A 14741-nucleotide genomic window follows, 5' to 3' on the forward strand; every position below is an offset into this window, starting at 1 on the left:
CGTACCGTACCAAGTACATCGCTAGTAACAACCACAAACCAAGACAAGGTCAACCATCAAACCGAAGAAGACCGAAATAAAGCGAATCCTTATGGATTACGCTTAATACTAAACATCCCTTGTAGTGCGTAATACGACCAATACGCAACTACCGTAACATCATAATCCAACGGCTAAAACCGATAGCGCCCAAAACGATCATGGCAACGCTAGATCCCAAGATGTACAAAATCGACTATCGTCACACCCGTAACAACACGTGAGCGAAACACGGCTATCACATCACTAATCACACAACATGGTTCTCACGACCCCACCATCGGTGTATAAAACAACCGATAGATCACTCAACACCGGATGAAGTCAGCGGACCCCGTCAACGATCATGCTTCACCGATATATCACTACTCCCATGATGAAGTCAGCGAACCCCGAAGGTCATGCTTCACCAATCAACAATACCATGATGAGGTCAGCGGACCCTGAAGGTCATGCTTCACCAATCAATGCCCTTTTGGCCTCGAACAACGAGTAGCGTAACATCGCGCTCTGCTACGCCATAGTGAATCCTAACGGATACCACTAACCATTCACACAATCGAGCAAGAACCACCTATATCGAACATAGGCACAAAACAAAAATTCCCTAAAAGAGAATTCGACACACACATCCCTTAACCGAGGGATTTCACCTTGCTCGCCAAACACGTCCATTATCTCTCAACGAGATTTACCACATTACCACCTCGGTGATAATTTCCAAATCCAAAATCATAAGTACAATTTAACCAAAATTGTACTCTACCACAAATCGACCAAAACTAGGTCCCAACACAAGTTTCGGATCTACCATAAGCATTATCCGAATTCTCACCCTAAGGATCTCCTCGTGCGGGAGTGTAACTCCCCTACTTGGAACTACGTTCCATATCCACAACTCATACAATGCTACCAAAGGTATACTTTACCAACAATTAGGCTCACACGACCCATCACCATCCTTGCTCCAATCTTGAGCACACGATGGATTTCAAACCATCCTTAAACACTTCGAACGAAAAGTGTATCACAATTTCACAAACCATACCCTCGCAATCATCCAATTGCTCTAGTTTATCAATTTCCACCTAGTCACTCATGTACCTAAGGGTTTCACTCCGGTACCCTAAGTACTATGTAACCACAACACAATCGGAGTTGAACACCACGCTAGTAGGTATAAAAGAGGCACCTAATGTCGCGTTACATAGACTCCTTTACCAACATGCATCGAGATCAACACTCGATTTCTCGGGTTTCATCCCACACGTCAAACCTCATGGTTCATCGACCTCCACCCAAAAGCGAACACGCGCTTAACAACCGAACACCAAAACCCATTTCCATGGCTTGGTAGAAACATTACCCAAATACTAAGGAATGCTTGGTTGCACCAAGGCTTACACCCTTCGTCCAACAATCAAATGTCACCATAGGGTACTTCCATTAGGAACGTCACCCAAAACAACAATATGCACAACACAAGGCATTGAATCAACTCTAATTCAAACGGCACTTAATAAATAATCAAAGGGCATATTTATTAAAACGAAACGTACCTTAACGTCTCCTTGCCGCACCCGTCCCTGCTAACTTGGGACATTCCAACTTACGATGTCCTTCTTCTTGGCAATTGAAACACACCATACCATCACCCTTTGGTACCGAACATTCCCAAGACTTGTGACCCCTCATGCCACAATTGTAACATCTAGATGCACTAGAATCCGGTATACCCGTCCGCGTACCACCCGTGCTCACACTCGGACCCTTAGTCCTCTTACTCGGAGCACCATACGAAACAACCCTTCTCTCACTTGAAGGTTCACCAATCTTTGATCACGTATACGACTCGAAACCTCTAGCCACGGCGAATAATTCCTCAAATGATTTCGCTTGACCCCGGCTAATCTTATTCTTCAAGTCATCATTCAAGGTTCGATAGAAATCCTGCATCAACAAATGATCATTCCCCAAATACTCTGGGCAAAAACGAGCGTTCTCCATAAAGGCCGTCTTGAGAGTATTTAAATCCATAGAACCTTGTTGCAAATTTCGCAACTCATTACGCATTTTCGACAAATCGGCTGAAGTTCAGAATACTTCCTATCCATTTCTTCTCGAAACGCACTCATTTGTTCCGCAACAGCGGCCGCAACTCTAGCGTTAAACTCAGCGTCGTTCGTCTCGATCCCATTTCCCGTCGCCATTCTAAGGAATGCAAAGCGATTAGACCACGAACGTATAAAATCACACGCACAACACCACCCTATCTTGCTAAACATTCGTCGTACATCACTTGTTAGACACGATTTGCACCCGTAATAAGGTTTGCAAGTCCTTATTACGCATACACGCCGTATCGACTCGTTAGTACAACGACCGTCTCGCTTGATGATATATGAAACCACAAACACAAACAAAACATAACACAAGAATCATTATCACAGCACAATAGCATATTAATAATATCCGCATTACTAATATAAACGTTAGTCAACCTATAAACAAGGCACTAACTAAACCCATTCCGACCCGTAATCCTACAAGTCCCGCAACAAATTTAGCACACACAAAAGTCTAAGTCTAGGCACCTATCTCAAGTCACCTAAATCCCTTAGACCATGCTCTGATACCACTTGGAACAACCCAACCCGTATTAAAACCGGCCCATAAAATTTTTTCCTTTTAATACGCGTTAAATAATACTTTAGGACCCAATTGTGTTTCCATAAACATCTTTTATGCAATAGAAGGTTTAATAAACCTTAAAACATTTAATACATTGATTTATTGTCCAAACAGACATACACGACCCGACTAGTTTAGTTTCCAACAAAACCGAGCATGGTGATTTGGGACTACGCTACCCAAATCCTAATCGAGTACAAAAGCAAGATCTTCTTAGCAACCTAGCCACGATCTCTAATCCCCAAGTTTACCCGAGCCGCCAAGCATGCGATCCTATAAAAATAGCAACAACGAGAGGGTAAGCTAACGCTTAGTGAATGATAATATACTACATACATATATATGCATAAAATGGACACGCCACACAAAACCAAATACCGCATACCGGAGCATCCAAGCATAAAGGCAAGCTAGTCTAAGCATACCGTAAGATCACTAAGCAACGAGCTAAAGATACATCAACAAAATATAAGTTCACCAACAACGATGTGAACAATGCCAATAAGCTACACCCGGAGGGTTAGCTACATCACGACAATACAATATTATATGTATACAATATATATATATATATATATATATATATATATATATATATATATCGAATAACATAATTTGCTTACGCTTACAACACAATAACCATGGTTAACCAAATCTTCGCAAGGGAATGACTTCGCGAAACAAGTTATCGATGTTCATAACAACCATTAGTGCACTTAACACTTCGTACACTAACCCCGCGGGTGGCATCTTATGAAAGGACCCGTCCTAATCCATCCGGACAAAGTCCACATCGATTACAAACGATTCACAATAGTTGGTTACATCGCGAGGTACTTGACCTCTATATAATATATTTTACAAACATTGCATTCGTTTTGAAAAGACAAACTTCCTTACATCGAAAATTGACTATATGCATACCATTTCATAATATATCTATTTATAACTATCTTAATAATAATCTTGATGAACCCGACGACTCGAATGCAACGTCTTTTGAAATATGTTATGAATGACTCCAAGTAATATCTTTAAAATGAGCAAATGCACAGCGGAAGATTTCTTTCATACATGAGAATAAACATGCTTTAAAGTGTCAACCAAAAGGTTGGTGAGTTCATTAGTTTAACATAAATAATCATTTTATAATTTTAATAGACCACAAGATTTCATATTTCCATTTCTCCTAAACATACGTCCCATGCATAGAGACAAAAATATCATTCATATGGATTGAACACCTGGTAACCGACATTCACAATATGTATATAAGAATATCCCCATCATTCAGGGATCCTCCTTCGGACATGATATTAATTTTGAAGTACTAAATCATCCGGTACTTTGGATGGGGCTTGTTAGGCCCGATAGATCTATCTTTAGAGTTCGCGTCAATTAGGGTGTCTGTTCCCTAATTCTTAGATTACCAGACTAAATAGGGGCATATTCGGTTTAATAATCCAACCATAGAATGTGGTTTCGATCACTTGTGTCTATTTCGTAAAGCATTTATAAAAGCAGCGCATGTATTCTCAGTCCCAAAAATATATATTGCAAAAGCATTTAAAAAGGGATTAATGAAACTCACCATACTGTATTTTGTAGTAAAAATACATATGACTATATTAACAACTGAGCAATGCAGAGTTGGCCTCTGATTCACGAACCTAAAACATTTGTATATATATATATATATATATTAAAACATATATTCGTAACTGAACCAATTTATTTATTATCTATTTAATTTATATCTTATGTATATTTAATTTGTGTATATATCCAAAATGATTAATATTTATATAGTTATATTAATATATCTATATTTATATACATACTTGTTTAAATATTATATTTAAAAATAATATTAGTAGGTTTGATATATTTATTTATGTGAAATTTTAATATATTTATAGTAAGTATATTTTAGGTACGAAATTATTTATCTGTTTAAAAAAAATAATAGTTTTGATACTAATGATTTATTAATAACTTTATAAAAAAATGTTAATATTAATAAGATTGATGTTGTTAATAATAATACTAATAGTTACAAAAAGGTTACTAATACTAATATTAATAATGATAACTTGTTTTATTTTCATAATAATGATAATATTAATAATTCTAATCATAATATTGATAATAACACAACAGTTAGTGATAATAATAATAATATTCATACTTGTATTTATACTCATAAAAAATGAACATTTTATCATAATACTTATATGAGTAGTAATAATAATCTTAATATTAGTTTTAATGATGATAATAATTATAATAATAATACTTATATCTATATTAATACTAATAATAATACCCTAATAATTTTGATAACAATTATATTAATCATATTCCTTATATTGACATAACAATAATAATTACAATAATTAATGACAATGATGATAATAATAATAATAATAATAATAATAATAATAATAATAATAATAATAATAATAATAATAATAATAATAATAATAATAATAAAAATAAGAAAAAAAAGAAACTACCTTTGAAAGGAGTTAAAAGGAAAATAATGTCCACACTTTGAATTGAACCCGAGACCCCTCGGGTACCCATAACACTTACAACCATCTAACCATTCTATCTTTCTGTGATAATCTTAGAACTAAAAATCATATAACCCGTATCTTTTTAAAGGCCTGATTCACCTTCTTCCTCGAATTCAAGATCGATCCATGATTAAAACTAACAAATCAACAAGTTACCTAAATAAATTTTAAGATTTAAAATAGATACATAATTATTAGAGAGTAATTAAATTAATTAAAACAACCGAAAAGAAAAAAAAAATATAAAGCAGAAACGAGTTCCTGCTGTTCGACGAGCACAAAATAAAAAAAAAATTTAATTAACATTTTGAAATCGTTATAGCTAATTGTTACAACATGAAGTTGGTATTAAATCCTTCATATAAACTTTTGGAACAATCAATTGATCCTAAAACTTAAAAACAAACTCGAATTCGATCACAGAAAAATTGTTGACTTTTTAAATTTAAAACTTGACTCCTTAAATTCGAGTTCGATTTAGCGAATTAAAACCTGAGAACTTGAAGAAACAAACACGATGTGATTTAGAACACTTCTGCATTTACACTTTTCTTCAACTTGCCTTGAATCAAATTTATGTCTAATGGGTTTCGTATGGCAGGATGAAGAACAGAACATAAGAGAAAAAAAAATAAATAAATAAGGACTCCGCATGATTAATTAATTGTGAAGGATTATAAGGTGCGGTTTGTATACAATCTTCCAAGAAATTACTTGATCAAAATTTTTATGTAGGGTTGGTGATGGATGAAAGAAGGTCACGAGCAGAATAGTTGGGTAATACAAAATATAAAAAAAATCTGATAGGAGAAAAGGGATCTCGCGTAATTTATGTCTTTTTATATAATCTATGTTATATTTAATTAATTTAAATAATTAATAATTATATTATTAATATTATTAAAATAAAGTAAAAACACCAATAATAATACTAAGAGGATTGATAATGAAAATATTAATAATAATAATATCATAATAATATTAATAATAATAATCGTATTAATAACAAAAATCATAATTATATCATTGGTAATATTGGTAGTAACAATATAAATGATAGTTCCTATAGTGTTACTTATATATATATAATGATAATTATTAATAACAATATGAACAATGAAATTATTATTAGTAACAATATCTAATGACATTTAAATTATAACTAAGTTATACTTTTAGTTATTCTTACAATAATATTTATATTTATAGATTATAATCAATCTTGTTAATAATTGTAATTACCATAATAATACTCTTTATTATTTATAAGTAATAGTAATACAAATATAATTGTAATAGTAATAATATCATTACTAATAATTATTATTATTATTATTATGAACTGTATAACAATATTATTATTATTAACAATAATGCTATTTATACTAATGTTATTAATAATAACAATGATACTAATAATAATAATAATATTCTATATATATCCAATTTCATATGTATAATATTAATGATACAATTATTAGTAATGTAAGTAATGATAATAATATAGAAATTTTTACATTAGTTTGTAATTACGTATGATATATTACCATTTATTATATCATATCTATCAATTACGCCATTTAATGAATCTTTAATATTTATATATTACAATATATATAATACTACTTATGTATAGGATTTTTATATATATGTGTGTATATATATATATATATATATATATATATATATATTTTTTTTTTTTTTTATATTTATACACAATTGTTCGTGAATCTTCGAGCATTGTCAAAGGTCAAATGATTTTATGAAACAATCTCAAAAGTATCTCAGACTTTGCTTATCGTGTCGAAATCATATAAAGATTAAGTTTAATTTGGTCGGAAATTCCCGGGTCATCACAGTACCTACCCGTTAAAGAAATTTCGTCCCGAAATTTGAGTGTGGTCGTCATGGTTAACAATAAAAATGTCTTCATGGTGAATATGAGTCAATAATTAAAGTTTTATCACCATCAGGTGATTTGAATAAAACAACTCAATTATTCGAAGCGTACGAGTGAAATTATTACAAAAGACTGAAATGAATAAATGAAGTTTCGTTTTAACTTCTGACGTTGCCTTGGTTGAATTTCGGAATTTAAGGAATTTAGGGAAAATCTTCGAAATCTAAAAGATTTGATTCTTCAGCGAGTAAGGAAATTAAGATCTCTATAATTAAATACGGTGATCTGCCTCGATTACTCTGTCTGATATTTCCTTTATAAATTAAGCTCTTCCGTTTCATTATTCTCACCATTCCCATACTCTCTTCCTTAGTTCATACATCCAAAGGATTGTGGAAATGCTCAATCCAGTTCTAATCCTTGTCCTTATCCTTACTATTGTAACAATCATTCTCCTTTTCCAACTTTCACCCGAGGAATCTGCTTACTTCTACTTTGCTCTTGGAGTTATAGTGCTTTTAATTCTCCCGTGTCTTTATGTTGCGTTAAACATTGATATACACGGTTTGTAATTTATGTGTTGTTATCGGGCTTTATATCTCTCCTTATATTTCAATGTCCCCATTTCTGTTTCCTATAATCATTGTCATCCACAGTTAATACTCCCTCCTATTTGCTGCGATTTATACTCCAATTCCTATTTCAGAGCTTTGTCCCTTCGTTTCTTCTTCTAGCGTTTTGGCATCTCTTGTAATGGTCCAGAGTTCGCAGATATAGGTTTCAGAATGAACATTATCAATGTTCTAAATAAGAAGGAACGTAATAGCACGATTTGATTTGTCAAATTACCAGAATTCAAGGAAAAGATAGGACTATCAAGAAAGATATGTTCTTGATATGTTCATAGATTAGACAGAACGTAAGAGTCGTGTAACATGGCACATGATGACGTTATGATCTGTGAATCATCACGTCCCATTAGAAACTCAGCATGACTTACTGTAATATAATCACGTTGATCAAGTGTCATTATATTATACTAACTCATGCTTCAGTTCCCAACATTACTTCAATAACATTCATATTTTAAGCTCGAAAGTTTACAGAATAGAGAAACTAACAGTTTCTATATGATGTAACACTGATAGCACGAAGAGATTAATGATTTCAGATAAGATTAGTTATGAAAATATATTCAGAAATATCGAGGATATTTATAATGAAAGATACGATAATATCTCGGAATATCTAAGATCAGAGGATAATAGAAACTATTGTCCGCAAGGGTTTAAAGTAAGGAGCAAGATATTCGCTAAAGACTTTAGCAGGCATTGAATCATTTAGATTCTTTGAAGTCAAACTTATTCTTTGTGATTTTTTTTTTCACGACTTCCTTCATAGTTTCGCATAATCCGCTTTTCGGTACTAAATTTTCTATTGAATGTTTCCAATCATAATGATACACAGGAAGCACGAAGAGGTATATAATTTCGGACGAGAATATTTATGAAAATATCCTCAGAAATATCGAAGATATTGATGACGATATTTTGGAATTTCTAAGTTTGATGGTTGATGAGGAAGATTTTCCGCAAGATTTTAACATGAGTACAGAGCAAGATATTCGTTGAAGGTTTCATCGAATCCAGAATTACCTGGATTCTTTGAATATATGGTATGGTCTTTGTATTTGTCCTTGGTCTCCTTTATGGTTAACTCTTATCCGTTTTCCCAGTTCTAAAGTTTCTGAGCTTTTCCAACATATTATTCTTTATCATCAAACTTTCGACGACTAAGGTCATTTACGGTTGCCTTCAGTTTCTGCTGCTTCATTTAGCTCTTTCAACATTCAGAGTATCGATTCGTAAATTGGGTGCCTTTTCAAAATTTTAGATTTGAATATCGTAATTCTAGGAGATATTTGTTATATGTATACATATAACTATTGATGTAGAAATACTGTGAGTTTTCAAAGTACTGATTGCAGATTCCTCTACATTTACTGCTAGCATATCTGAATCATTAGTTATCGATCTGAGGTGATTTCAAGAGAATTGTGTTTTTAGATGATTAAACGCTGATGGTAATATGGTGGAATATAAAAGGTTCCCCGGTAACAATAAAAGAACATACATATAAGTCAAGGTGATAATGAGGTTGTTTCGAACGAAAAGTCGAAGTTGATTTGCTGAAGCTGTGACAAAATTTGCTACTTTGAAAAGGGATCGCAAAGTTATTTTTGCCAATAAATGCCAAAGGATTTGACGCGGCTACGTGTTAAACTTTTACTCAGTTGCCGAGAGTTTCTCAGGTGCATAACTATCTGCACAAATCTTTCCTTCCGTAGATGAAGTGCGGTTGATTCATCCTATCGATTGAGGTGTTTTTAAGAATCATGAAAGGTTTGAACGCAGATTAGAATTTTCAAGATACAAATGAGGTTTAAGATGAAATCAAGTGGCATACTTGAAGAATTGTTTAGTTTCATATGTTATAATTAATATTTTAATTTATTTTAATTGTCCAATGTTGATAGCCCACAGTTAGCAGTGTACAAATAATAATTCATATATAAGTTACTATATAATATTTGAATTAATTAATACGTATCGTGACCCGTATATGTCTCAGACTCGATCACAACTCAAAGTATATATATTATTTGAGAATCAACCTCAACCCTGAATAGAGAACTCGATTATTACTGCATATAGAGTGTCTATGGTGATTCTAAATAATATATATAGATGCGTCGATATGATATGTCAAAACCTTGTATACGTGTCCCGATATTTAAAGTGCGTAAAATAAATACAGAAATTAAATGACGATAAATAAAGTGTGTAAAGTAAATAAAAGAAATTAAATGACAATAAATAAAATTGCGAGAATATAAATTGCGATAATTAAATTGCGATAAATAAAATGTAATACGGAATTAACAGTTAGCTAGGATTTTGTTAGCGTGGTTTTTTAATAAAATTTAATATTGTTAATTAGTCTGTTTCTAATCAATTTTTATTGTGTCCATTATTTCTTCATTATGCCACTTGTTGGATTCTGATAGGTCAAAATCCAAATATGAAATTGAATTTGAATGAAAATAGTTATTCTTTGGTGAACGGATACGTATCTCGGTGGTTGTCAATAAGATAGTGAATAACTGTTGAATCAGATTCAAAGAATATACAGTGTAACTTATTAATGTGAAATTTAAATATTCCTCGGGTATTACCTACCCGTTAAAATATTTTCACCATTAACAGTTTGTACAAAAGAATTTTTAATTACAATCTTTTTGAAAACATATATACATATATATTTTCTTTAGATGTAATCATGGATTTAATGAGTCAATATGATATTAAACTCATTTGATTTATCGTTAGAACAAGAATATATAATCTCTAACATATTAGAGATTACGTAATCACCATGTCGAACGAAGATAAATGATGTAGAACGATTCGTATAACAATAATTATATTCGAAGTACAAAATGAGATGTCGAGGCATGGATTGTTGATGGTACTGGTGTTGTTACTGATGGTTCTGTTGATGCCGGTGATGTTGCTGAAGCTGGTAAGTTTTGCACCTTGTTCTCCAAATTGATTACTCGTACGCAAAGCTCGTTGACTTCTTCGATTACCCCGGGATGATTGTCGGTCGGAACGAGCGGATGAATAAGGTTTAGAATCTGAGTTATGATATAGCCGTGGTGAGATATTTGAGAAATGAGGGTGAAATGGTGTTACGAACAGGTTCGCCGGTAAGTGCTTCAGGTTCTTCGCCAAAAGGTGAATTCGGTTGGTGGAAGGGATTGCCTTCTGCGCGTTTCCATTAATTAAGTCGACTACGAACCCATCAGATGAATTGATAATGGCTGATTAGTTTATTCATGCCGATGACGCTGTTTTCAGAGCTTAGGTGAACATCTATATCGGAATAGCTGTCGGAATAACTATCGGAATAGCTATCGGAATCTGAGGGACTCGAACTGGTTGCAGGATTTATCTCATACGATCAGATGAAGAATTTTTTTGATAAGAAATAGATTATAGGATGTAGATTAGTATCCTGCAATACATAATTTACATATGCATATATAATACTAAAATCTCATAAGTTACGGAGGAATCTACAGAAGCTGTCAGGCAAAGATAACAATAACAGATACGCTAAGATATGAATTAGCAGATATGCTAAGATATGAATTAGCAGGTACGCTAAGATATGAATTTTTGTCTATGCACTATTCATGCAGTCAATGCAATAAGATGTGTCTAGACTAAGAATAATGAGCAGGTAATTTCCTAAGGATGATAAGCAGATGATTTCCGATAAAAATGATAAGCAAAACTTTTGACATACAGACACGGTCGAAGTCCAGACTCACTAATGCATCCTAACGACTTATCAGTTAGACACACTAATGCAGACCCAGTTCGCTAAGACTACCACTCTGATACCAACAGAAAGGACCCGTCCTAATCCATCCGGACAAAGTCCACATCGATTACAAACGATTCACAATAGTTGGTTACATCGTGAGGTACTTGACCTCTATATAATATATTTTACAAACATTGCATTCGTTTTGAAAAGACAAACTTCCTTACATCGAAAATTGACGATATGCATACCATTTCATAATATATCTATTTATAACTATCTTAATAATAATCTTGATGAACCCGACGACTCGAATGCAACATCTTTTGAAATATGTTATGAATGACTCCAAGTAATATCTTTAAAATGAGCAAATGCACAGCGGAAGATTTCTTTCATACCTGAGAATAAACATGCTTTAAAGTGTCAACCAAAAGGTTGGTGAGTTCATTAATTTAACATAAATAATCATTTCATAATTTTAATAGACCACAAGATTTCATATTTCCATTTCTCCTAAACATAAGTCCCATGCATAGAGACAAAAATATCATTCATATGGATTGAACACCTGGTAACCGACATTCACAATATGTATATAAGAATATCCCCATCATTCCGGGATCCTCCTTCGGACATGATATTAATTTCGAAGTACTAAATCATCCGGTACTTTGGATGGGGCTTGTTAGGCCCGATATATCTATCTTTAGAGTTCGCGTCAATTAGGGTGTCTGTTCCCTAATTCTTAGATTACCAGACTAAATAGGGGCATATTCGGTTTAATAATCCAACCATAGAATGTGGTTTCGATCACTTGTGTCTATTTCGTAAAGCATTTATAAAAGTAGCGCATGTATTCTCAGTCCCAAAAATATATATTGCAAAAGCATTTAAAAAGGGATTAATGAAACTCACCATACTGTATTTTGTAGTAAAAATATATATGACTATATTAACAACTGAGCAATGCAGAGTTGGCCTCGGATTCACGAACCTAAAACATTTGTATATATATATTAAAACATATATTCGTAACTGAACCAATTTATTTATTATCTATTTAATTTATATCTTATGTATATTTAATTTGTGTATATATCCAAAATGATTAATATTTATACAGTTATATTAATATATCTGTATATATATATACATACTTGTTTAAATATTATATTTAAAAATAATATTAGTAGGTTTGATATATTTATTTATGTGAAATTTTAATATATTTATAGTAAGTATATTTTAGGTACGAAATTATTTATCTGTTTAAAAAAAATACTAGTTTTGATACTAATGATTTATTAATAACTTTATAAAAAAATGTTAATATTAATAAGATTGATGTTGTTAATAATAATACTAATAGTTACAAAAAGGTTACTAATACTAATATTAATAATGATAACTTGTTTTATTTTCATAATAATGATAATATTAATAATTCTAATCATAATATTGATAATAACACAACAGTTAGTGATAATAATAATAATATTCATACTTGTATTTATACTCATAAAAAATGAACATTTTATCATAATACTTATATGAGTAGTAATAATAATCTTAATATTAGTTTTAATGATGATAATAATTATAATAATAATACTTATATCTATATTAACACTAATAATAATACCCTAATAATTTTGATAACAATTATATTAATCATATTCCTTATATTGACATAACAATAATAATTACAATAATTAATGACAATGATGATAATAATAATAATAATAATAATAATAATAATAATAATAATAATAATAATAATAATAATAATAATAATAATAATAATAATAATAATAATAATAATAATAATAATAAGAAAAAAAAGAAACTACCTTTGAAAGGAGTTAAAAGGAAAATAATGTCCACACTTGGAATTGAACCCGAGACCCCTCGGGTACCCATAACACTTACAACCATCTAACCATTCTATCTTTCTGTGATAATCTTAGAACTAAAAATCATATAACCCGTATCTTTTTAAAGGCCTGATTCACCTTCTTCCTCGAATTCAAGATCGATCCAGGATTAAAACTAACAAATCAACAAGTTACCTAAATAAATTTTAAGATTTAAAATAGATACATAATTATTAGAGAGTAATTAAATTAATTAAAACAATCAAAAAGAAAAAAAATATAAAGCCGAAACGAGTTCCTGCTGTTCGACGAGCACAAAAAAAAAATTTAATTAACATTTTGAAATCGTTATAGCTAATTGTTACAACATGAAGTTGGTATTAAATCCTTCATATAAACTTTTAGAACAATCAATTGATCCTAAAACTTAAAAACAAACTCGAATTCGATCACAGAAAAATTGTTGACTTTTTAAATTTAAAACTTGACTCCTTAAATTCGAGTTCGATTTAGCGAATTAAAACCTGAGAACTTGAAGAAACAAACACGATGTGATTTAGAACACTTCTGCATTTACACTTTTCTTCAACTTGCCTTGAATCAAATTTATGTCTAATGGGTTTCGTATGGCAGGATGAAGAACAGAACGTAAGAGAAAAAAAAAAAAAATAAATAAGGACTCCGCATGACTAATTAATTGTGAAGGATTATAAGGTGCGGTTTGTATACAATCTTCCAAAAAATTACTTGATCAAAATTTTTATGTAGGGTTGGTGATGGATGAAAGAAGGTCACGAGCAGAATAGTTGGGTAATACAAAATAAAAAAAAATCTGATAGGAGAAAAGGGATCTCGCGTAATTTATGTCTTTTTATATAATCTATGTTATATTTAATTAATTTAAATAATTAATAATTATATTAATAATTATATTATTAATATTATTAAAATAAAGTAAAAACACCAATAATAATACTAAGAGGATTGATAATGAAAATATTAATAATAATAATATCATAATAATATTAATAATAATAATCGTATTAAAAACAAAAATCATAATTATATCATTGGTAATATTGGTAGTAACAATATAAATGATAGTTCCTATAGTGTTACTTATATATATAATGATAATTATTAATAACAATATGAACAATGAAATTATTATTAGTAACAATATCTAATGACATTTAAATTATAACTAAGTTATACTTTTAGTTATTCTAACAATAATATTTATATTTATAGATTATAATCAAT

The sequence above is a fragment of the Rutidosis leptorrhynchoides genome, chromosome 10, assembly GCF_046630445.1.
Source record: "Rutidosis leptorrhynchoides isolate AG116_Rl617_1_P2 chromosome 10, CSIRO_AGI_Rlap_v1, whole genome shotgun sequence".
Lineage (NCBI taxonomy): Eukaryota > Viridiplantae > Streptophyta > Magnoliopsida > Asterales > Asteraceae > Rutidosis > Rutidosis leptorrhynchoides.